Here is a 23172-nt window from a genome sequence, read left to right on the forward strand (position 1 = left end):
ACCCTAATTAATCTTCTACAGGAAATGTTTCCCGCTAATCGTGTCGTGTCTCTAGACATAAAAATAAATAAATAAAAATGCACGCATCTTGTGGGAAAAGGTAGGAAATTAATCCAAGCCCCACATCATTCCCTGTGCCTCTTCATAACATTAACCATAATTTTAAAAGGTGTCTGTTACCAAATACTACATTTTTTTCCATAATTAATAAATATATCTAATATGGGTTTTTAAATATTCATTTTAGTAAATTTATTAATTCATCTGAACTGATTTATCTGTCATTGATAGTATTTGGAGATCATTAAGTAGAAGTTAATATTTACAATAAATGTAAAGTAATTAATTAATTTAAGGTGCATTAACTATAATTTATTAATGCATTTATGGAGAGCTTATCATTGAACCAAAATATTATATATATTATTAAAATTTCAATTTTGTTCATACAAATTGTAAAAGTGAATTCCATATTCTTTTTTAGAAAATATAAAGCAAGATGGTAAGAGAAGAGAAAAAGAAAGGACTGAGAATTGTTAAGTTGCTGTAGGAAAGGGAAGCCACGTGTAGATATAAGAGAGAGGAAAAATAAAAAGATTAGTTTAGTAGTTTAAGTTGATCTAAGGTTAATGTATATGTGTTTTGACTTGAAAGAAATAACAGAACATCCCTCCTTATTTATTTCACATTCTTAATTTCTAAACTCTTTTACCTTTTTCCACCATGTTTACGACATAATCATTTTAGTAGACATGGTCATAAAAAAAGAGATAATGATGTTTTTCTGTTTTTTTATTATTTATTCTTGTTTTGTTTGAAATTACTATTTCATTTCAAAATGATTTAAAATTTGTTGTTATTTATGCACATGCATTTAAGACTGATACGACAAATATGAGAGTCATTTGAAAATAAAAGAACAAATACAAAGGTGGAATAGGATAGTTTCACCTGGAATCTTTTTTTCATGCTTTTGTTTTGGGTTCTGTTTTTAAATGAAAAACATAAATAATCTTTCCATTTTATAAAAGTAAGTAAAATTATCTTTTCTATCATAACTTTTATTGATTGAATTTTTAAAATATACAAAACTAAAACCACTGTGCGAAAACAAAATTTTAATGGTTAATTGTAAAAAATAAAAAAGAAATGGATGAGTCGCATTTTTTTAATGAATAGAGAACAAATAAGTAATTTTGTTTATAGTTCTATGTTTCCACTGTGGAAAACATTTTGTCAGTACAAAAGAATAGTTTCTGCATGTGACTTGCACGTAGATTTGCTTCAGAGTTGAATTGGTTAAGGACAAATAGAAATAGAAACACAATAACAGTGCATTGGAAATGCACAATAATAGAATAATGGAAGACCGTCTAAATGCTGCTTGAACTTTCATTGAAAATTTTAACATATATATATAGTTTGGTAACTTATCTAATCCCTATTAAATTGATAAAAATATTTTATTTATAAAAAATATATATTTTAAGATAATTTATTAATTTTCATTTTTAACTTAAAATAAAAAATAAAAAAATTGAAAATTATTCAAATATCTTTAATCTTAAAACTTATAATTCATAATATATTTGAAGATATATTTGTCAACTAAAATTTAGTAACTTACATGAATTAACAAATATATATATATATATATATATATATATATATATATATATATATATATATATACTAACATTTTTGTTTATTTTAATAAATATTATAATGTTCACTTCAGATGTGAGGATTGAGTGGTTAATGTCTTATAGGTTGTAAAGGATCTAAATGTTAAGTTCAATAGTTTGTTTCTATGTTATTGTTCAAATGTGTCATTGGTTTTTAACTCTTGAAAATTATTTGTAGAGAGTACTCTGATACTCAAGATCAATAAAGATAGATTTGACAGTTCAAGTATTAATGGTAAAGTAAATGTAAAATCACATACCTTAAGTAATCACATTTTACCTTAAGTTGTTCAACATTAGGGATAATTCCTATGTTACATGACCGTTCAATTTGACTTCATGACTGCTCGATCACGAGTAGATCACTTGATTTTATATGACTAACGGTTGACCACTCAGTATGTCTTTAATCGATCGGTCATACGATACAATGTTTAATTCTTTTTTTTATATTCTATGGGCATAAAAAGTGGGTACACATAAAGCACAAGTATTTGTATTGGTATAATACAGTATTGTTGGGAATCCAAGTGAGTCTAAGTCTCACATTGGGTAGAAATAAGAAAGTGGAGCACAAGTTAAAGGTGAAGACCCATTAACCCATAGTCTTGAGGTTTTTAGGTTGAAAGTGGTGTCAATCCCTTATGTAGTTGGGCTCAGGTCTCATTGATATTGTATTTTCATAGTGGACCAATATGGAAGAGACTCACCCTTGAGGGGGAGGTGGAACGCTATATAAAGGTGAAGACTCATTAATCCATTGTCTTAAGGTTTTAGATTGAGAATGGTGTCAATCACTTATGTCGTTGGGCTCAAGTCTCTTCGGTGTTGTGTCTCCTCAGTGAACATGTTCTTGTTAAGATGAACGACGGTACGAAAATAAGTACACGTGGTTAGTAATACTTCCGCTAGAGGGAGAGTATGGCAATGTGGAAGAGACTAACCCTTAAGAAGGAGATTGGTTGAGCAGTTGATACGAATCTATTCTATTTCCAAAATACATCAGAACTAGCTTTTGAAATTTAAACTCCACATTAACTACTTTTAAGTTAGATAAATAAGATCAAAAATTACCGTTTTTAATATTACTAAAAACATACTAATTTTTTTCCAAATCTTTTGATGATACAAAGGAAAAGAATTCAAATTATTCTTCCAAAATTATGTCAACTAGTAATTAATTTCCTATAATTAAGTTAATCAAATTTATGTAATTAGATTATTAAATATTTTGTAATTATGTAATGCATAATTACATTACTTATTTAGATCATATTTTTAATGCAGTATACCTATCTCCAATACATAATGAGACATATTTAAATCATTTTTATTTCTTAAATAATATCACAAGTTTCTCTAATCCAGATCTCACCCTTTTGCATTTGACGTTGTGCACTTTTTCTTTTTTTCGTATCACCTCACACTCCAAGCTTGTCCTTTGCATTGTCATCGCTCTCAATCACCATCATGCCTTCCCTCCACCAATAACCTACTTATGTGCCCTCATTCACTTCCTTTCCCAACTTATGTGTTGCCCTTTTTTTTTCGGCAATCGTGAGTCACCCCTCCTTTCCCAGTCACGTGTCGTCCCCTAGTCCCACCAACCATGCATTGCAACCTTTATCCTGTCACCAATCTCACTCCTTTTGCTGATCTAGATTTTGATGTTTAGCATAGTCGTCTTGGCCATCTCGTTTATTTTGTTTTGCAATATCTCCTTGAGAATACTTTAAGCATTTGAGTTCAAAAAATGTTTTTTATTTGTGTGTTTGAAAAACATGTTAAGTTGCCTTTTGTGCTATCCAATAATATTATTTTGATGCCTTTTGATATTTTACACAGTGATCTTTGAACATCACCTATTTTAAGTTCCTATGGTCATCCCTATTATGTTTTGTTTATAAATGTTTTAATACTAAAGAGGTAATAATATCACGACATGCCATTTTTTATGAAACATAGTTTCCTTTTGCTTATATACCTTCCTGCCTTATCTCTACTAATAACAATTTTACTAGCGACGTACATCCTTTCATTGTTCAACTCCAGCCAAACCTTGACCCGAAGCCTTTACCTAACCCACAACTTGCAAAATTACGCTCCCCTTAATCCAACACATCAACCTCCATGACCAACCTATCTACCTCTCCTACGTCAAATCAATTTTCCCTGCCTTTGAACCCTATCCTCCGTCACCACCCACCCCTCCTATAAGGACTACGGCCACTAGTGGCGTAATTTATGTCTACATACCCAGAAAGCTCTTTAACCTTTTTTGTTTCCATTGTCAATCCGATAATATCACCTTTTCCCAAAAATCGTGTGGAAGCTCTCTTGGAATCCAATCACAAACAGCCTCCAAGTCCAGAGATGGCAGCGGAATGTAGGTGCAACATGAAGCACGAAAGGTGTTTGATGAAGGCTTCAATGAAGGTGTGTGGAAGAAGCAAGGATTCTCAAGCTCTGAAAGCCTTCCAAGAGGGAAGGAAGCTAGAGGAGAAGGTGCATAATAGGCATAAACAAGTTGAACTCTGAAAGTAATGTCTGGAGAAATCTCAACAACATTTCATTATCAATTCAAAGTTGAATTTTACAAAGAGAAGAGTCCTCCTTTTATAGATGAAGGAGTGACTCAAAAACGTGCTAAGCAAGCTACTCTAAGTGTAAAAGAAGCTTGTTGAGGAAGCTATGCAGTTGGAGAGACTTGGGACACAAGGTATAGCATGTCAGGTCAGCAATCCAAGTGAAGAAGAAGATTCTGCAGTGTCTGGCGTTGGGGCGCCCTGAAGAGGGGCGCTGGGGCGCCATCTGGCTTCCTTTTGTGATTCCTTGGTTGTCCTTCTTGGCAGCCTTCCTTAGTTGTATGTACATGGTGTCTCCTCTTTATTAAAGGCCTACAAAACAATGTAAAGTTTATTTAGTAAAGAGAAAGATGCTAAGACTTTAGAAAGAAAAGATTAAGTTTGTATTTAACTTCCCTTTCATAGTCTTAGTGTAGTTGATGCTTCTTTGGATGGGAAGTCCCTTTAGGGGTTGCCATCAAATCGTATCCTTGCTTTATCTAACCCTAATTAGAAATCTATCATGCAGTGTGAATTTGAGGCTCTAATTAAAAATAATATATGAGCTTTGGTTTTGCGACCTTATAATGTTAGTACCATTTGTTCTATATTGATTTTCAGACACAAAAAGAAATATGATTGTTGCTTTTAGCATTACAAAGTTCATTTTATAAGTGATGAGACTTCGATCTTGTGGTAAAACTCGGGACCACTTGTATGATTCTCACAATTTCTCTCTCCAAATCCTAGCTCATTCTTCAGTTGGATGTTAAGAATGTATTTATCCATGGTGATCTACACATGACTTTATACAACTATTTGATTTTCGTTATCCTTTTCACCTTAATAATGTTATTCACCATAGGAAATCTCTTTATGGTCTAAAGCAAGTGCCTTGTGCTTGGTACCAACACTCTCCTGACTACGTTTCTACCATTTCGTTCCAGGATATTTTATATCACTCTCTTTTCATCTACAAGTGTGGCTCTAACATGGCATACATGTTTCTCTATGTTGATGACATCATTCTCATCACCTCATCCTATGACCTTTGCCAATCTATCATCGCACTCCTTGCCTCTAAATTTTCTATGAAGGGTCTCAATGCTTTGAGTTATTTTCTTGCGATTGTTGTGACAAGACATGCAAGTGGCTTGTTCCTTGGTCAGAGAATCGATGCTAATAACATCATTGCATGTACCGACATGACCTCTTGCAATCCTTCTGCTACTTTGATTGATACTAATAAGAAGCTAAGTACATCTTCCAACACACTGTACTAGGAATGGCAAAAAAATCGCACATGTGGGTATTCGCAAGTAAAATCCGCTTCAGGTATTTAGTACTCGTGGGTAAGAGGTATCCACAGGTAACGAGTATTCTAATACCCGGTTATTAACTGGTCGGGTTTCGGGTATCCCATTATCCGTACCCGCGGATAACCGTTACCCGTTTGAAAAATAAAATTACAATTTTATTTATTAGTTTTCTTTAACTTTTCAATTGTATTTTTTTTTTTTGCAATCTATAATAAAACTTGTCACACCCCATTTAATACCCCACTTAAGTGGAGTACATGTGTCAACCGTCCGGTTCTCCCCTGGTAAGTGGGAGACAAACTCTGCCAACCTTTTTAATTCCCTTCCCTCGTGATCCGTGCAGCAGCAGCAGAGCAGTGAACCCCAACAAGTGGAAGTCAGGTGTCACGCTGGAGTTGGCTAAACCGTTCGGATTGGAGGCAATATTTAAGGTGAGAATGAAGACCTGACGCCACTTTTGCATGCAAACTTCATCTCCTTCCTCAAACTCAACTTTCTGAAATCTCAAACTCTCCTCCTTCTCTCTAAAACCTCCTTACCTTCTCTCTAAAATCCTAACCAAGCTACTGTTCCGATCACCATTCAGATCACACCTGAAGACTCCTGGTGGTCTCCTCTTTCACTTAAACCGTCCGGTTTCAAGTTTGCACCTGTCCTTGGGAAACTTAGAAGAATAGTTCATACCAACTTATTTTCAAGACTTAGCTGGAATTAGAGGTAAGGGAAGCTTATAAAGTTTAATTTATGATTTTCTGTATGGTTGAAAATATGTCTGATTTAATGCATGTTTGATATCTAAAGTATGTTGCTTGATTTCTTATGACTTGAATATGGTATGTGTTGTATGAGTTGTATGATATGTATGAAATATGAATTCTGTATTGATAAGAGTATGTATGAAACTTAGAAAAAAAATATGAATCTGAGATCGAAGGTCATTAGGACCGTTCAGTTTTCCCTGTTCCGTTCGGTCTATTATGACTGATCGGCCTAGTATAGTTACCAAAACTAAATTGATTTCCTTTAAGTGTTTTCTTTTATAGCTATTTAAGAATGTTGGTCATAAACCAAGCGTTCGGTCTTACAAGTGTTTGGCCTTAGGCTGACACTTAACATTTGAAAACTTACAATCTGATATTCCTTTCCAAACCGTCCGGTCACTTAATGACCGAATGGTCTAATGAGACTCTATTTATTGAAACGTCCGGTTTAAATTGACTAATGTCCTTTCACTCTTTTAAAGAATTTCTTCTTTATTGATTCGTCCGGCCTGATAAGTGTTTGGTCATAGACCAACCTTTGACCAGTTTAATTCCTACTTTATGATATTATCGTCAAACCGTTCGGATGACTATCATTCATAGTAAATCCATAAGCTTCGATCTCATTCTTTGTCTTATCATTCTATATATCATTGACATATATCTGTTATTCAGTCTTACCTTTGCTATGACCGTCCGGTCAGCTAATGGAGTTCTTGATACTCATCTTACCCTTTTGATTTAAATCGTTCGGTCACTGTTGGTTATGATTCAGTATTGGATATCTGGTATTATTCTCAACGTCCTAATAGTTTGAAAGTAATATTGAACATTGGTTGAATTTGACTAAGTAAGAGAATTCCACTGGCGGAATGACTCATGAATTGGTATTGATTGGTAAAGTATGAATGTGAGAATGACTCAGGTGTTGTCCTTGTTCCTGATATTCCGTGAGGACGCTTTCTCAGGTAGAGAGAGGTCACTCATGCGTGGGAATGGCAGGAGGTCCGCNGTTATNTGAGTAGATAACCGTTTGAGGGCTAACCTCGGGTGGCAGCTGATCAGAGAGACAGTTACTACACCACACCGGGTGCTAGGGACGACCGAGCTACATGTTCATACGTCCGGACAGTGTCGTCGTGGTCGGTCATAAATGGATGAACTTAGTATGCATGTGTAGTACTTGTGTGTATAACATGTTGATTTGGTTCTGTTTATTTGTTTATATGAATGTTGAAATCATTAATTAAATTTACATAAGCTTACCCTTATTCTTTGTGTCTTTGCCTATGTTGTCGTTCGGTATCCGACCGTTCGGTCATTCTTTTCAATTGCAATGATCACTCTTTTTGGGTGTGAGCAGAGGACAACTTAGAAGTTACCTTGGAAGCTACTTTGGAGGACACTTTGGAAGATGTAGTAGAAGCCGTGCCCGAGAGTTATGCAGGACCGTCCGGTCCTTAGTGTGGTTGTTCCTTTGTTTTATATTTTGTAGATGCCATGTATAGGAACCTTTTGATGATTGACCATTCGGTCAATGAACTTGGTCTAAGACCGTTCGGTCTAACTTGTAAAGATTTTACTTAATTGAACCGTTGTACAGTTTTAAATTAAAATGCTATTTCTCCTATCTCTTTCACCTCTCGGTTTATTCACTACTGTTCTCCTTTATTGTTCATGTTAACTCCTGAAAATGAATTATAGCTTTGGTTATATTTATTGGGATGTTACAAAACTTGGGCCAAAGCCCAATTTTATTTAGGGTTTCTTTTCAAATCTAAACAAGAATAGGAAGTTGCCCCTGTTCCTCACCTTTGCCGCTTCTGCTGCTCCGACACACCGTCACGAACCACAAACTTCAATCGCATCAACCTTTCAACACCACAGTTTCATCACCTCTCACCAGTTGAAATCGGAATCTAGCCTTTACACCGAATAACTCTTCACTTCCAACCTTTTCCACCGTTTAATCGGACCATTTCACCGATTAAACCATCATACCTCACCAAATCTTGAATCTACACCAAGCAAACCTTTAGATCTTGGGTTTGTTTGAGCCTTTTCTTCTTCGACACCAAAACCTAGGGTTCCTCGTTCTGATGGCTTCTTCCCCTGTTTCTCGGATTGTCAGCTCGCTTTGCGCCAACTTCTCATGGTTCCTCCGCGACGCCTTCCTCACCAGGTTTCGCGGTGGAGCGAGAGTTTCATGACGCCTTCCTCTATTTTTCTTTCTTGCTTTCTAGTGAAGTGCTTCAAGCAAACATTAGACATAGATCCCCAATCATGATGGAAGAAGATATCTGGAGCAGCAAAACTTCTTTTGTGTGCAAACGGGAACGAAGGAGACAGCTGCTCTTTGTGCGAACGGGAACGAAGGAGACGACTGTTGTCTTTGAAATGAAAAATTAGGGTTTCTGGATAAGAAAATAGAATGGACTATTGGGCTTGAGTTTGGGTTTGGTGAAAAACGGGTATCCGCGGGTTGAAAAAAATTCGCGGGTTTTTTTTATGCGGATACCCGACGGGTAACAGGGCAGGTACGAGTAAGATTTTTTAAATGCGGGTCGGGTTGCGGGAAGGCACTTATGCAATCCCTACACCGTACGAGGATCCTATTATGTCTTGCCAACAATATCTCACCTTCACTTACCTTGATATTTCATATGTTGTTTAGTAGGTCTAACTTCACATAATATTGTCTGTACCTTTACTGACAAACTTATTTCTTACATTGTTGCTGATTGGGAAGGATGTCCTGATACCATACGCTTCACATCTGGTTACTATGTTTATCTTGGTGACAACCTCATCTCGCGGCCTTCAAAGAGCCAACATACTCTCTTTTGTTCTAGTACAGAGGCTGAATACCGAGGTGATGCAAATGTTGTTGTTGAATCTTGTTGACTTCATAATCTCCTACTAGAGTTTCAATTTCCTCTCCTTTAAGCTATTTTGGTATATTGTGATAACATTAGTGTCATTTATCTATCTAACAATCTTCTGCAACATCAATGAACAAAACATATTGAATGGATATTCACTTTGTTCATGAAAAAGTAACACGTGGTCAAACATAAGTTCTTCATGTTTATTTTCGTCACCAAATTGCTGACATTATCACTAAAGGTCAACCTTGAGATTTTTTTATAATTTTTAGTCTTTGTAAACATCCCACTTAAATTGCAGAAATATGATAAAATCCAAATTATTTTTCTAAAATTAAGTTAATTAGCAATTAGCCTCCTCTAAACTAATTAAGTTATTAAATATTATAAAACTGTATTGTGTATATTGTTTATATATATATATATAGGATAATGATATTTAGACAACATTTTTTTGACAATATTTGAACATTGATTACATGTCAATATGTGATTGGTCAAAAATTACTCCTCAATAGTGTTTATGATTATTATTATTGATTATGGAGTAATTTTTGACCAATCACATATTGACATGTAATCAATGTTCAAATGTTGTAAAAAAAATGTTGTCTAAATATCATTATCCACATATATATATATATATATATATATATATATATATATATATATATATATATATATATATATATATATATATATATATATATCCAATACATGATTACACGTTCAAATCATTTTTCAATGTTCTTCAGAGATAATGTGTACGTATCCATTTTCTTCAAAAGTAATTGTGGTTAACGAGCTTTATATTGTTTTTCTCATGAAAAAAAAATTGCGAGAACATGTATATTTAAAATTAAATGAAAAAAATATATTAGGAAGAATTCTTTCTACTTACTCGGAACAAGTGAATCCGTTCTCGTTGGTAAAACATAACATAATTAACAAATTGAAATATAAACTTTATGTATATATAAAAATAAATCAAATTTACTTGGATAATATTTTAAAATAAGTGAAATTAAAATTTTCAATATAATACAAATTTAATATAGTGTCTAAAATATAAAGTTGTTTTTAATCATTGATACCATATATTCAAATCTTAGTATAATCGTTAAGAATATAATGGGTAAATTATCATAAAAGATTTTAATTTTATAATTTCCTTAATTTCAATATTTAAGTATGGTATAAAATCATATACAATTTTATTAAATTATATTTATTGTTTTGGAAAAAAGCCAAGAGGAATTTATAAAACACTTAATACATAATAATACGTGAACATTTTCACCATTTTCACCTTTCTAATAATGAAATTCTCTCAAACAGTTGTTGCAACTCTAGTGCATTCTGATCCCATACTCCTATTTTTATGTTTTTATTCTTTTATTTTTCCAACTCAACAACTCACACCTAATCATATCTTCCATTTCAAAACATGCATCTTATATTAACAAATCAGTAAATAAACTAAATTAAAGTCTAATTTATAAGCTCTTTATAATTAAGATGCTAAAACACAACTTATAGTTTAATAATTTTCTTAAAAGTAAATTTATGCTGAAAAAATCAATTAATAAACCACTAAATAAAATCTGTTTATGTGTAAGCATTTTTTGTTCATGAATAATGCTGACCGACAAACATCACATGTGACCAAGGAGTCAAAATTGCTAAAAAGAGATGCCATTAAAATATAATATTAAAAACAATATTAAATCCTTAAAAAATCGTAAAACACAAGATAAAATCATATCGTGACCTGGCATGGGAAATTCTGTCTCACGAGCAGTTCACAGACATGTAAAGGAACAAAAATCACGTGGAGTTATTGCAAGACACGTGTAATAACGAAAATGTCTACCATTCCTTAAACAGAACTATCAGATTATGCACAAAATATATAGAACTATTGAATTGGATAATGTCGATTAATTTTTTTTCTTTATTAAAATTTTGCATGAATAACTGAAAATTCTTAATTAAAAAAAAATAATAAAAGAATTTCATATGAAATTAAGGAAACAATAATTTTTGTTGGTCTATCTTCTAAATCAAATAGAAATATTAATTTGTCATAACACTTTGATGTATTAGACAAAATGATCCTTGTGTTCATCATTCGTTACTTATCATGTCAAATAAACAGTAACGTTATCTGAATATTAAAGTTGATTTTTCTATTGTTTCCATAACCATTTATTATCAGCCTCTCACGTCTTTAAGGTCAAATTTGATAGTTATGTCTTACCATAACTAAACCAATTTACCAGAATAATAATAAAGCAGATTAATCATCTTCATTACAAAAATTAAATTTAGATATCCAGCTATTTTTTAATCTGACTTTTTCCTTTGTAACATAAATTTTAAAAACAATCACTGTTTTTAACTTCTATATTATAGTTAACTTATTTTTAGTGAATATTATTTTATTTCAAACTCACAAAAGAAGTTTATTTTAACTTAAAAATAATGTTTAATAGTTACAAATCTTAATTAGGGTTATTTTTCCAAAAGAACTCCTTGCGTTTATCAATATAATAGTATCCCATCCATCAAATATACATGAGTTTTCCTCACATATTAAAACAACAAGAAATAAGTCAATGAATAGAAAATTTTATTAAAATGTCTATATATTATTGCTTTATAAATAATTAAGATATTTGTAACTTACAGAAAAATTATACTATTTATCGAAGAAGAAGATAAGAGTTAATTTAAAATATTATATAAAGAAGTTTAAAGAAACATAAAATTAAATGGAGTTAATATTCTTTAATTTTAACTTATAAATTAACTGCTTGCAATTTGAACAAGTTTTCAAAGTGATCCATCTGTAGCGTTTTTTTTTTTCACCCTGATTTAATAATTTTTTAACATCTTTTTAACGAATGTTATTATTTTATTATTAAAAAAACTATTAAAAAGACTTTTTCTTTTTTTCTTTGTCGGTTGAACAAAATCGTGACGTACCGGTCAGGTTCTGGTACTGGAGTGTTGGTTTTTGAATGGAAAATAAGTATTTAAATATTATAATAGAATTATTGAGCATGACAATTTATTATAAAATAACAATATAGAAGAATTTTAAATATTGCAAGGGAATTAAATATTGGTAGGTACTGACGGCGCAATGTGTCACGGGACCCTTAACCGTTCCTTGTTTCCCGTTTTTAAATTTCTCTTTCCTACCACTTTTGTAAGTTTAATTTTTTTTAGATGATAGTAGTTAAAATATAACCAGGATGTTTAATATTAAAAATATTAAGATATAAACAAATAAAAGGATATAGCTAAATAATTTTTTTTATTTTCTTATGATTTTAAAATAGTAATTAAAGTGGATAGATTACGAGCTAAAAGGAAGTATCTTTTTTTTTTTCTGAAAAGAAAACTCTCTATCCATTGACTCTAATTAATATTAAGTTTAAGTTATATTTTAAATAATATATAATTTGGTTTAAAAAATATATATTGTTGGTAAAATCTTATTTAGATTAAAGGTTGACCTGAATACTCAATAATAAAAGGTTAACAAGGATGTAAAACAGTTAGTTATTAAAATAATGGTTCCAAATTTAATAAAAATAATTAATAGAAAAAAAAATATTATTGAAGAATGTCAATAAGAAATGACATGTCAATAATGTTTGGGGATTCAAATGAAATCTTAAATGAAAGGAGATAATAGAGAGAAGGGAGAAGACTTGCAATGCTTTAGTTGATATGTCCTTTCATCTTTTTAACTAAAATATTTTGACATTTACTGAGATCGAAAACGAGGCTCTAAAGATAAATTATGGATTTTTTAAGCCTTCCATTTCCATTGGAGATTCTCCTTAGATTTTGTGTAGAGAGCTTACGTTTTCGTATGTCCAAAAATCTTACATCTCTTTGTAGGTTTTCATCAATAAAACGAGAATTCAATCAACATAAAATATTTACACTACCTCCTATACAAAATCTTAAAACAATCGATTTGTAGGTTTTCATTCACGAAAGATATTTCAAAATTGGTTTAAACTTCTTTTTGGTCCCTAAGTTATGAGCAGATGTTCAGTTTAGTTCCTGCTTTTAAAAATGTAAACTTTTGATTCTTAAGTTATAAAAAATGTATCAAATGAGTCATTTTTTGATGTTCATGGTCAAAGTACAAAGAGCAATCTAAAATGTTGTTATTATTAAGAAACAAATCAGAGCAATTTAAAGATGTAACATTTGTTAAGAAACAACCAAAAACAGTATTTCAAGTTTAAAAAAGGACTCATTTGATACATTTTTTATAACTTAAGGACCAAAGATTTACATTTTTAAAAACGGGGACTAAACTGAACATCCGCTTATAACTTAGGGACCAAAAAAAGTTTAAACCTTCAAAATTTTATTTTTTACTCTATATAACTTAGACTCACATTTAAATTCTTAATAAAATAAAATAATTTTTTTAAATTTAATTACTAAAATAACAAAAGTAAATTTAGAGAATTAAAAACAAACATAATCTAAATTTAAGAATTGAAAAACACACTTAATAATTTGTTAAAAAGCTAAATAAGCTGCAATCTGAACTTTCCTTATCTTCCTCTCTGTGTTCATGTTTGGGTATGGAACATCCATGGAAGAATCACTGCACCATAAACACACCGTACTGCAGGACTATGCCATCTTCATTCCAATCCTTTTTGCATCCTCAATTATTGCTTACCCTCCAAACTTGCAACCATGGTGGGGTAACCCAAATAACTGCCTCCTTTTCTGTTTCCACTTTCTTCTTTTATACTCATTTTTAATAATATCGCATTTATAGGAACATATCTATCGTTTTCTTCACGGTTCTTATAACCCGTTACACTTGCCCTATGTCACGATCTTGGAAATATAACAATTTTCTTTTTTCCACAGTTCTAAAACAACATTTTGTAAGTCTTCATCTGTACCAAATATGTAACAAAGTAACATGAAGGTGCGCAGATATAGCGAACTTAAGTTCAAATTTCAAACCTTATGCCTAATCATTGTCAGTCAACCTTTTGGAGATCTGCGATTAATAAATGCAGCTGTAGAAAAAAGTATAACAAATGAACTTTTTAATAAACTTTTTTGACAAGAACATGGATGTAACAGAACAGAAACAATTTGCAGTTGCGAAAATCTAGATGGATCTTAGATCCCTACCTAGTAATTTGAGTTTAAGGTGGGTGGTGAGTGATAACGTGCAGAGGATTCATAGGAGAATGGAAGCCCTTATATAATAAAATGGAGTTCGGTGGATTTCATTTGTCGGGTTTTTTCTTCTTCAACGTTCGTGCAGAGAATTCTGTAATATTGATTTAATTCTAATTAAACTATTCATCAAGCTTCAGAGTCTTAACCTCACTATCTCTAATGAATATGTTATATAACTAGTGCTAATAAATCAGTTTAAAAGAAAAATTAGAGTGAGGTGTATGTAGGACATTAGTCATCTGGGTCAAAATTTATTTCTTTCATCGATTCCATGTGGTGATAAGAGTGTCGGTCAACTTAGCTTAATGCTAAAGGTTTTTGTAATTAAAAAAAAGATAACATTTTTATTTAGTTTTTATTCTTATATAAATAATTTTAAATTAAAACTTAACTAAATACAATATTAATTGACTTAGAAAATATTTTTCCGTATTCCTATGAAAATGTTCACCCATCAAATTGGAACTGATAGTATAGTTTCTTTTGGTGTCGTTCTTGCATATAGGAAACTTGTTTAATTTTGTGGATATGTTCTTTAGCAAAAAATAAAAATACGATGATACGGTTGAAGATAAAGATATATAATTGATATTTTTTTGTTATGATCTTTTTTTTTTTAAAATTATGATAATCCACCACTAATGCAATTAATTATTAAGAAAAACAACTAATGTTTTTTTAATATTGTGGACATGTTTAAAACATTTTATACATATAGTCGCGCTATATCTTAACTTTTTAATAAATTTTATACCTTTTTATAGAAAGAAATTATCTTATTTCCTATCGGTTTTGTAGTCATAATATAATGTTTGTTTTCTAGATATACACGTACATCAGTTAATTAATTAAATATTTTATTAAGATAAATATGTTTTTAATTCTTAAATTTAAATTTAAAATTGAAATTCGTTTTGATACAGTTTCTTAAACTTGAACCCCAACAAAGATCATACATGACGCGTGAAAATAATTCAAGATTCCTTCCAGAATTTGAATTCACCTGAAGATTTCAAAACGACTAAATAACAGCTCCAAATCTGTGAAACTAAACTATTCTTGTAACATCTGTATTAGGTCATAGGAACTAGGTGTATGATTAAGAGGACATAAAGGATAGTATATATATATCTGTTATAAATATGTAGATATATCTGTAGTTTCCATCGCACTTATTTGCTACTTTTAACCTTTCAACACCATAATTAATTAAAGTAGTGTGAGTAATTCCCTGTTGTTCTTTTGTTTTACCAAATGTAGTTGTTAACGGATAAGTAATGATGAATTCTTGAGACATAAAGTTAAAAAGATTTATTGAAATGTTAGAAGAAGACAAAATTTATGTATGAAAATGGGGCCCAGGCAATGTTTTGCCCTAGCTCAAGGGTAACTAAATACTCCTATAAAAAGTTACACACATTGTCATATGGTCCCGCATTGCATGTTAGTCGCTATATATTTTCACTTGATTTGATGCTTAGTGAAAATCATAAACTTTTACTGCACTGCCATCTCTGTAACTACGTTACTGTACGTCGTTTTCACTCAACTAAATGCATGCACGTTAAATCATGCACATAAATAAATGTGCTTCTCTCATTATGGAATATGGATAGCTAGCTTTTCATAAATAAATATGCCCGTTAACTTGAGGAGCAGTAATATTGCCATGTATTTATCTGCTCCAACACTTCCAACCTCCATTCCATGCAAAATCTCAATTCTTTGAAAAACCCTAAATTTTAAGAATAAGTTTAAATTTCATCTCAGCGATATATTTATTGCTCTTTTTAATTGCAAATCAGATAAATCAGGTTTTTTACTTTAACAAAAGAAGTTTTCAGAAAAAAAAAAAACTGGGGTGAGAGAGGCTCGAACTCTCGACCTCAGGATCACTCAGAAGCTATGAGACCTACGCGCTAGCCAACTGCGCCACCACCCCAGATGGAAGCAAGTTTACATATTTTGTTTATAATACCAGGTAAAAGAAACGTATGTCTGTTAAAATTTATGTGTTTCTTTTTACCGTTTTACGAATTTCTTTAATATTAGTTTCTGCTTTCTCAAAAGTTTATTCTATAATAAATATGATATGGTAGGAGAAATTAGAGAGGTGAAGGAAGTAAGTACCAACTTTATTTTATAGGGCCTCGGTTTAAGCCCAATCACAATATGAAATCTATTTCTACATAGAATGTTTCTCATTAACACTTTTTCCTGCATCTCAAGTGGACTCTTTTGCTCTTCATTAAATAAATAATAAAAATAGGTAAGCAATAATTACTGTTTATCAATTCAAATTTAGTTATTAGTCAATATATTTACGAAACTCCTATACTCTCTTTATTCATTTTCTATTTCGTTTTTCTTCTTTCTTATTTTTGTGATTCGTGGTTCCTCTGTTTTTATTGGTCATACTCTGCCATTCGTGATTTCTCTTACTGTTTGAGTTTTGTTGGTGGTCTCATGGTGGTAGTGCTCCTGTTCATCTTATTTACAGATAAGTTGGTTTTACTTAGTTTTATTATATTTGAAACTTTTAGGAAATGAATTAGATGTCGAAAGCCAATTTACAAGATCAATGAATTTCGATATCATGTAAAGAAAATTGTTCAATTTTCAAATTTGATTAAAAAATTGTTAAATTTCATAAATAATTGGATTTTAAAATTTGACTAAAGAAGTCTTTTAATTTAGAAATCCGGTCTAGGAAACTATTGAATTTGGAAATTTGGTTAAATTGAACATCAAATTTTAAAATTTATTTAAAGATTATTCTAATTCTGAAATCTAGTTAAGATTTCACCAAATTTTAAAATTCGATTAAGACTTTATTGAATTTCGAAATTCAATTAAGATTTCGTTGGATTTCAAAATTTGTTTAAAACTTCATCGAATTTCAAAATTCAGTTATTTTTTTAATTTTTTTTATTTGTTTTTTATTTCTAATTTTATTTATAACTTGTTAGATTTTTTATAAGAATTTGTTGAGGTATTATTATTAGTATTAAGTGGGGTATTGCGTGGTGGAGATGTTATGTTATACGTGTTTAATATTTTAAGATGAACAATTATCCTTTTGGTTTGATGAATTCACAAGTGAATTCAAGCTTTGTGTCAGATTTCTCTTCTTTCATCAATGAAGTGTGTGAAGGATATTATACAAATAATTTTACAACCAATCAAATATTTCTCACACATGACGATTTAATTAAATTTAAAAAAATTGTGACATTACAAGCATTTCAAAAAATAAAATTGGAGTTTTCCTTTAAGATAAAGGGCAAGTCAAATTCTAATGAAGAATGATGGATATTGAAGGCTATTTGTGGATATCATAACCGTGATTTGACACAGAGTTTAGTTGGTCACCATTTTACTAGGAGGTTAAATCCTAGTGAACAGTTCTTACTTGTTGACTTGTTGATATGACTAAGACTTAAGTGAAGGCTACAACTGAAAGAAAATAATGATTGTAATGTCACAATAATCAAGCAAATATATAACGGAAGCATATGCCTCCTTCAGTGAAAATAATGATTGCAGTGTCACAATAATTGTGACATTATATAACTAAATTAGGGTCACATTACAAGCATTTCAAAAAATAAAATTAGGGTTAAATATGTTTTTGGTCCCTTAACTTTAAGTGAAAATTGGAATTAGTCCATCTTCAAAACTTTAGCCTAATTTAGTCCCCTAACTTTAGATATGCATGAATTTAGTCCTTTTAACTAAACTTTGTTAGGTTTATATGATGTTTCAAGCACGTTTCATGATACATTTGGATTGTTTACACTATTTGACCCATTTTTGTTTCAATGTTAACTAAGAAACGCGTTTGAAACATCAAATAAAGTTAGTAAAATTTGGTTGAAATGACTAAATTCATACATCTCTGGAGTTTGGAACTAAATTAGGCAAAAGTTTTAAAGAGGGACTAATTCCAATTTTTATTGAAAGTTAAGAGACCAAAATCATATTTAACCCTTAAAATTATGGAGGTGTAGAAAGAAATGGCCTTAGTAAACTTTTTATTGGGTCCAAGCTTTTAAATCCAACGGTTAACCCACAATTTAAATCAGCCCACATTTATTACCTTTTATTTTGTGTATTATTTTGCCTATTTTTTTGTTGGGCTGATTAATACAAAAGAGTTATATGTTTGAAAGCAAAACTTGAGTGTTTCTATTTTATCATATGATGTGAGTCGATAATACAAATGAAAGTGATCTTAGTGTTAATTAAGAAAATACTAAGCGATTTCAATAAGTCACGAAATAAAGAAGAAATAATTAAATGGATAATTAGTGTAAAAAGAATCCTAACCTTAGAAGAGAATGCATTTACGTGGTCATAGAAAACATTCGAGAGCCACGTGTGATAATGAGTTGGTAAAATATACAATGTTCTTTTTTTTTATTTCAATTTTATGAATACATAAAACAGAAAAAAAAATCTATTTTTGTGAAAATCTTGATAATTAATATTAAATAATAATTAAGATTATAATTAAAATATTAATTATATTTTTTTTATTAATAATAAAAAAGTATTTTAAATACTAATAATTTTAATTTATAAAATAATATCTAACTTAATAAATATAATAATTAATTATTTTTATTTTTTAAATTAGTTAATATTTAATGATTTTTTTTTTTCAATAAAAGAAAAGTGATTTAGCATATAATAGAAAAAACATGAAAACATGTAAAAATAAGTTGAAGTTATTATTGGTTGACCGTTGGATCAAATTCTACAGTTATTTAGTTTGTTAACATGCTTACAGGTTGATCGTTCCATCTATGACTAATCAGACATAATTTACTATTAATAACATTTATTAATATTATAAAAGAAAATAAGATTAATATAAATTGAATTTAATTAGAGTAAATAGATGACACTAGTAAAACAAATTAAAATGTAAATTTACATATATATATATTTAGGATTCATTATTAATTTGGTTCTTATAATTAGTTTTATGATTCATTTTGATTCTTATACATTTTTTATTCAATTTAATTGTATTTTGATATTTGTTAAATAAATGGTTATAATTAATTTGACTTTAACATATATGTTACATGTCAAAATTTGAATATTTTTTTTTTAAATATGTTAAAATCAAAACGATTTCAATATAAAAGATAATACAAATTATAATACATGATAAATCTAGATTTTGATAAGTAACAAATTTCGAACGTGATTTTAATTTAACAGAATTAAGTTCTTGTTTAAAAAAATTAAAAACTCAATTAAATATTTTTTAAAAATAAAATTTTAATGAGTCAAAAACAAATATAAAAATCAAATAAAAAACTTAAATAGAAGAAACCAAATTATTAATTAAGTAAAATATTTAAATTATTATTATTTAAATTATTCCGTTGATTTTGAAAACCGAAAATCTACTATGTTAATTTCTATTACTTTCATAATAGCAATACTATTGCATTTAATGACGGTCTTCAACAAATTTTGACTATGGTTTTCAACCAGTTGTTCATTGAATTATCATTGAAAACAATATTTCTAACGATGTTGAAACCGTGATCATATGAAGTATATATAACGTGTATTGAGTTAATATTTATAATAATATATAAAGAATATATCTTTTTACACATTTTATTTTCTTATGTATTTTCTAAACTAAATAATTATTTTACCAATTTTAGTTTTAGGTGAATTTTTTTTTTAATTTAACCACTTTTTCAATTTCATCAGTTTTTTCTACAATTTTACTATTTTTAAAACTAAAATAACTATTTATAATATCAAAATTACTTAAAAAAGAATTAAAAATTATCTATAATAAAATTGTATTTTTTTAAAATTTAAATTTATAATTATAATAATAATAATTTTATTATTTTTTATAAAAAATGTAAATACATATATGCACTTGTGCTTTCACTAGTATGTATATAATAATAATTTTCATCACGTGGCAATGAGTTTAGAGTATACATTTATTTAGATCTGAATTTTGATATGGAAAGTTTGATATAAACTTAATTGGGATGTCTTATGAAATATTATGGGTCATATAATTATACAATATTAACTATCATAAAATTATAGAATATTATGATTCATATAATTATATGGAATATGAGGGATATATACTAAATCTTATATTTACAAAAAAAATAATTCACCTTATTTTAAAAGATACCCAAAACCCAAAGATCAAGATGTACGTATGAATGATCGTCCAACACTTAAATATTATTGTTTTGATGAGAAATCTAAATCACAATTTATATGAGTGTTACTCGACAATACAAAATTTTTGTATATTTGTAACATCCCGACAACTTATAGGAACTGTTGACTGTCGGGATGTTACAAATGGTATCAGAGCCTAGCCTCTCCCAGTACGGTGTGGTTCGAGGACGAACCATGCGGAAACTGGTGGACATGTGAGATCCGGGCACTGACGAGGGCAGGGAGTGATCGCTGGTGCAAGTGGAAGGGGCACGTGGACGAATCGAACATACACCGGAATGAGAGGGATCTAGAGACTGTATAGGTATGAGACTATACAATTGAAGGATAACTTAATGGAATTGATTTGGCTACTCATATCAACAAATGCATTTGCTTTTCGATAGCCTAACTCATAAGAACTCCATGGTTAAGCGTGCTTAGCCTAGAGTAATTATGGGATGGGTGACCTTCCGGGAAGTTTTCTTGGAAAGTGTGTGAGTGAGGACAAAGCATACTGGAAAGCCTCGTGTTGATGTGTGGGGAGTAATTATGGGATGGGTGACCTTCCGGGAAGTTTTCTCGGAAAGTGTGTGAGTGAGGACAAAGCATACTGGAAAGCCTCGTGTTGATGTGTGGGGACAATCAGCAGTCCCTGTAAGTTGCCGGAAGGGATTTCACCCTTTTATAATCCACCTATGCACTTGAAACGATGCCACCTGGAAGCGTCAGCGTGCCACATGTTCAAAAACTTCACGGCGTTAACTGCATTTAACATAAAGGCTTTTATTGATTCAAATTGACAAAATTAGGGACCTAATTGATCACTTCAAAAATTGGAAGACCCAATAATATAGGGACCTCCGAACCTATTAAACCTAAAAAATATTAAATGAATATATACAAAGTATTACAAATGTTAAGTATCGAGGCTTTTCCTTTTTATTTTTCGTTTTTGCAATTGATATGTTGAGTATATTAAAGTTCCCATACCATATATTCAAACCAAATATTTGATTAAAATATCAAAGGAAAAAAGTAGTCAACTTACCAGTGATTAAACACTAGTAGAAAAACGTTGTTTAATGTTAGTTATTTTGGATTTTTAATGTCTCATTCACAGCCGACGTCATTGCCAGTGACGTTAATGAGACGTTGGACATCCACATAACAGATGTCTATACTGACGTCAGTTAGTGCCAAGACCGACGTTAGTAAACGTCGATATAGGCCTAACCCGATGTCTAAAGGCACTATGTAGACGCCGTACTATGCATTAACCGACGTCTAAGAGCACATAAAGACTTCGAACATGTCACTAACCGACGTCTCATGTCACCATAGACGTCGGTGTGTGCATTAACCGTCGTCTAATACAGTCGGTTTGTTTTAGTGCAGTTTTGTTCCTGTCTTTGGATAGCTCAGTAGCACACTCTTTCTTTGCTAGTTCCCCCGAAAAAAAGCTTGGGTCTTTTGAATTTTTCATGACATTTCAACCCCAAACCGAACCTAGGTCTTTGCTTAGTTCCATTTTCAACCGCAAAAGGGAAAAATTACGGTGAAACGATAACTAGGCAACAACCCAAGGTCGTTTTTGGGTCGAAACGCCACGAGAAATCCAAAAGACGCCGCTTTTTCTGGGAGACAGCTAGCAAAGGAAGAATGTGGTACTGTGTTACCCCAAGAGAGGAACAAAATTGCACTAAAACACAAAACAAGAAAACAAATTTTATCAGTTGAACCATAAGATAATCGATGAAAGACTGAACAAAGTTTAAACGGTAACCATAAAAAAACATGCACATGGGATGCAATGCCACAAGAGAGAAAAAGGAGAAGAGGAAGACGATGATGTTATCAGAAATAATAATGCAATGCCACAAGAGAGAAAAAGAAGAGGAGCCGCAAGAGAGAAAAAGGAGAGGAGGAAGACGCGATGATATCAGAAACTGCAATGCCGCGAAAGGTCTGCGGTTTATTTAAAATGAAATGGGGCGTCAGTTCCCCCAAAACCTGACGTCTATAGTCACCTAGTCGTCGGTTATTTAACTAATTTGACGTCCAATATAACATTTAAAGTGACTTTTTGAATGCCATTAGACGTTGGTGTCCAAGGAGACCAACGTCTAGTGCGCTAAACCTTTCATTTCCTGTCAGGGACGTAGACGATGGTTGTGAAGGGGCGCCGACGTCTCTAATGCTATAGACGTCCGTGCTCTGCTACCGGACGTCGACGTGCCTCGGATTTTGGTGAACATAATTAATTACAGGCCTATAGAAGTCGCGGTCCCCGAAAAGCGACATCTATTTTGCAGAAATTTTCATCTTCCCGCCTTCCGGACAGGCTATAGACGTCGGTGATTGACCACTCAACGTCTAAGCGCCTGGGAATCAGGTGACGAGCATTAATTGCACCCTAGTAGATGTCGGACCCCCATCACAAGCGACGTCAATGGCACAGGAAAAGTCTGTCTTCTCGCCTACCTCATTACATT

The 23172-nt window shown here is 31.0% G+C and overlaps 1 non-coding gene across 1 annotated transcript; it reads right to left on the bottom strand.

The window, feature by feature from the left end:
• Positions 1-16312: 16312 nt before the first annotated feature.
• On the bottom strand, positions 16313-16397 carry TRNAM-CAU. The gene is given in 2 exon segments: positions 16313-16348; positions 16360-16397. It is a non-coding gene; the product is annotated as a tRNA-Met (tRNA).
• Positions 16398-23172: the final 6775 nt, after the last annotated feature.

The sequence above is a fragment of the Vigna radiata genome, chromosome 5 (assembly GCF_000741045.1).
Source record: "Vigna radiata var. radiata cultivar VC1973A chromosome 5, Vradiata_ver6, whole genome shotgun sequence".
NCBI classification, from domain to species: Eukaryota; Viridiplantae; Streptophyta; class Magnoliopsida; order Fabales; family Fabaceae; genus Vigna; species Vigna radiata.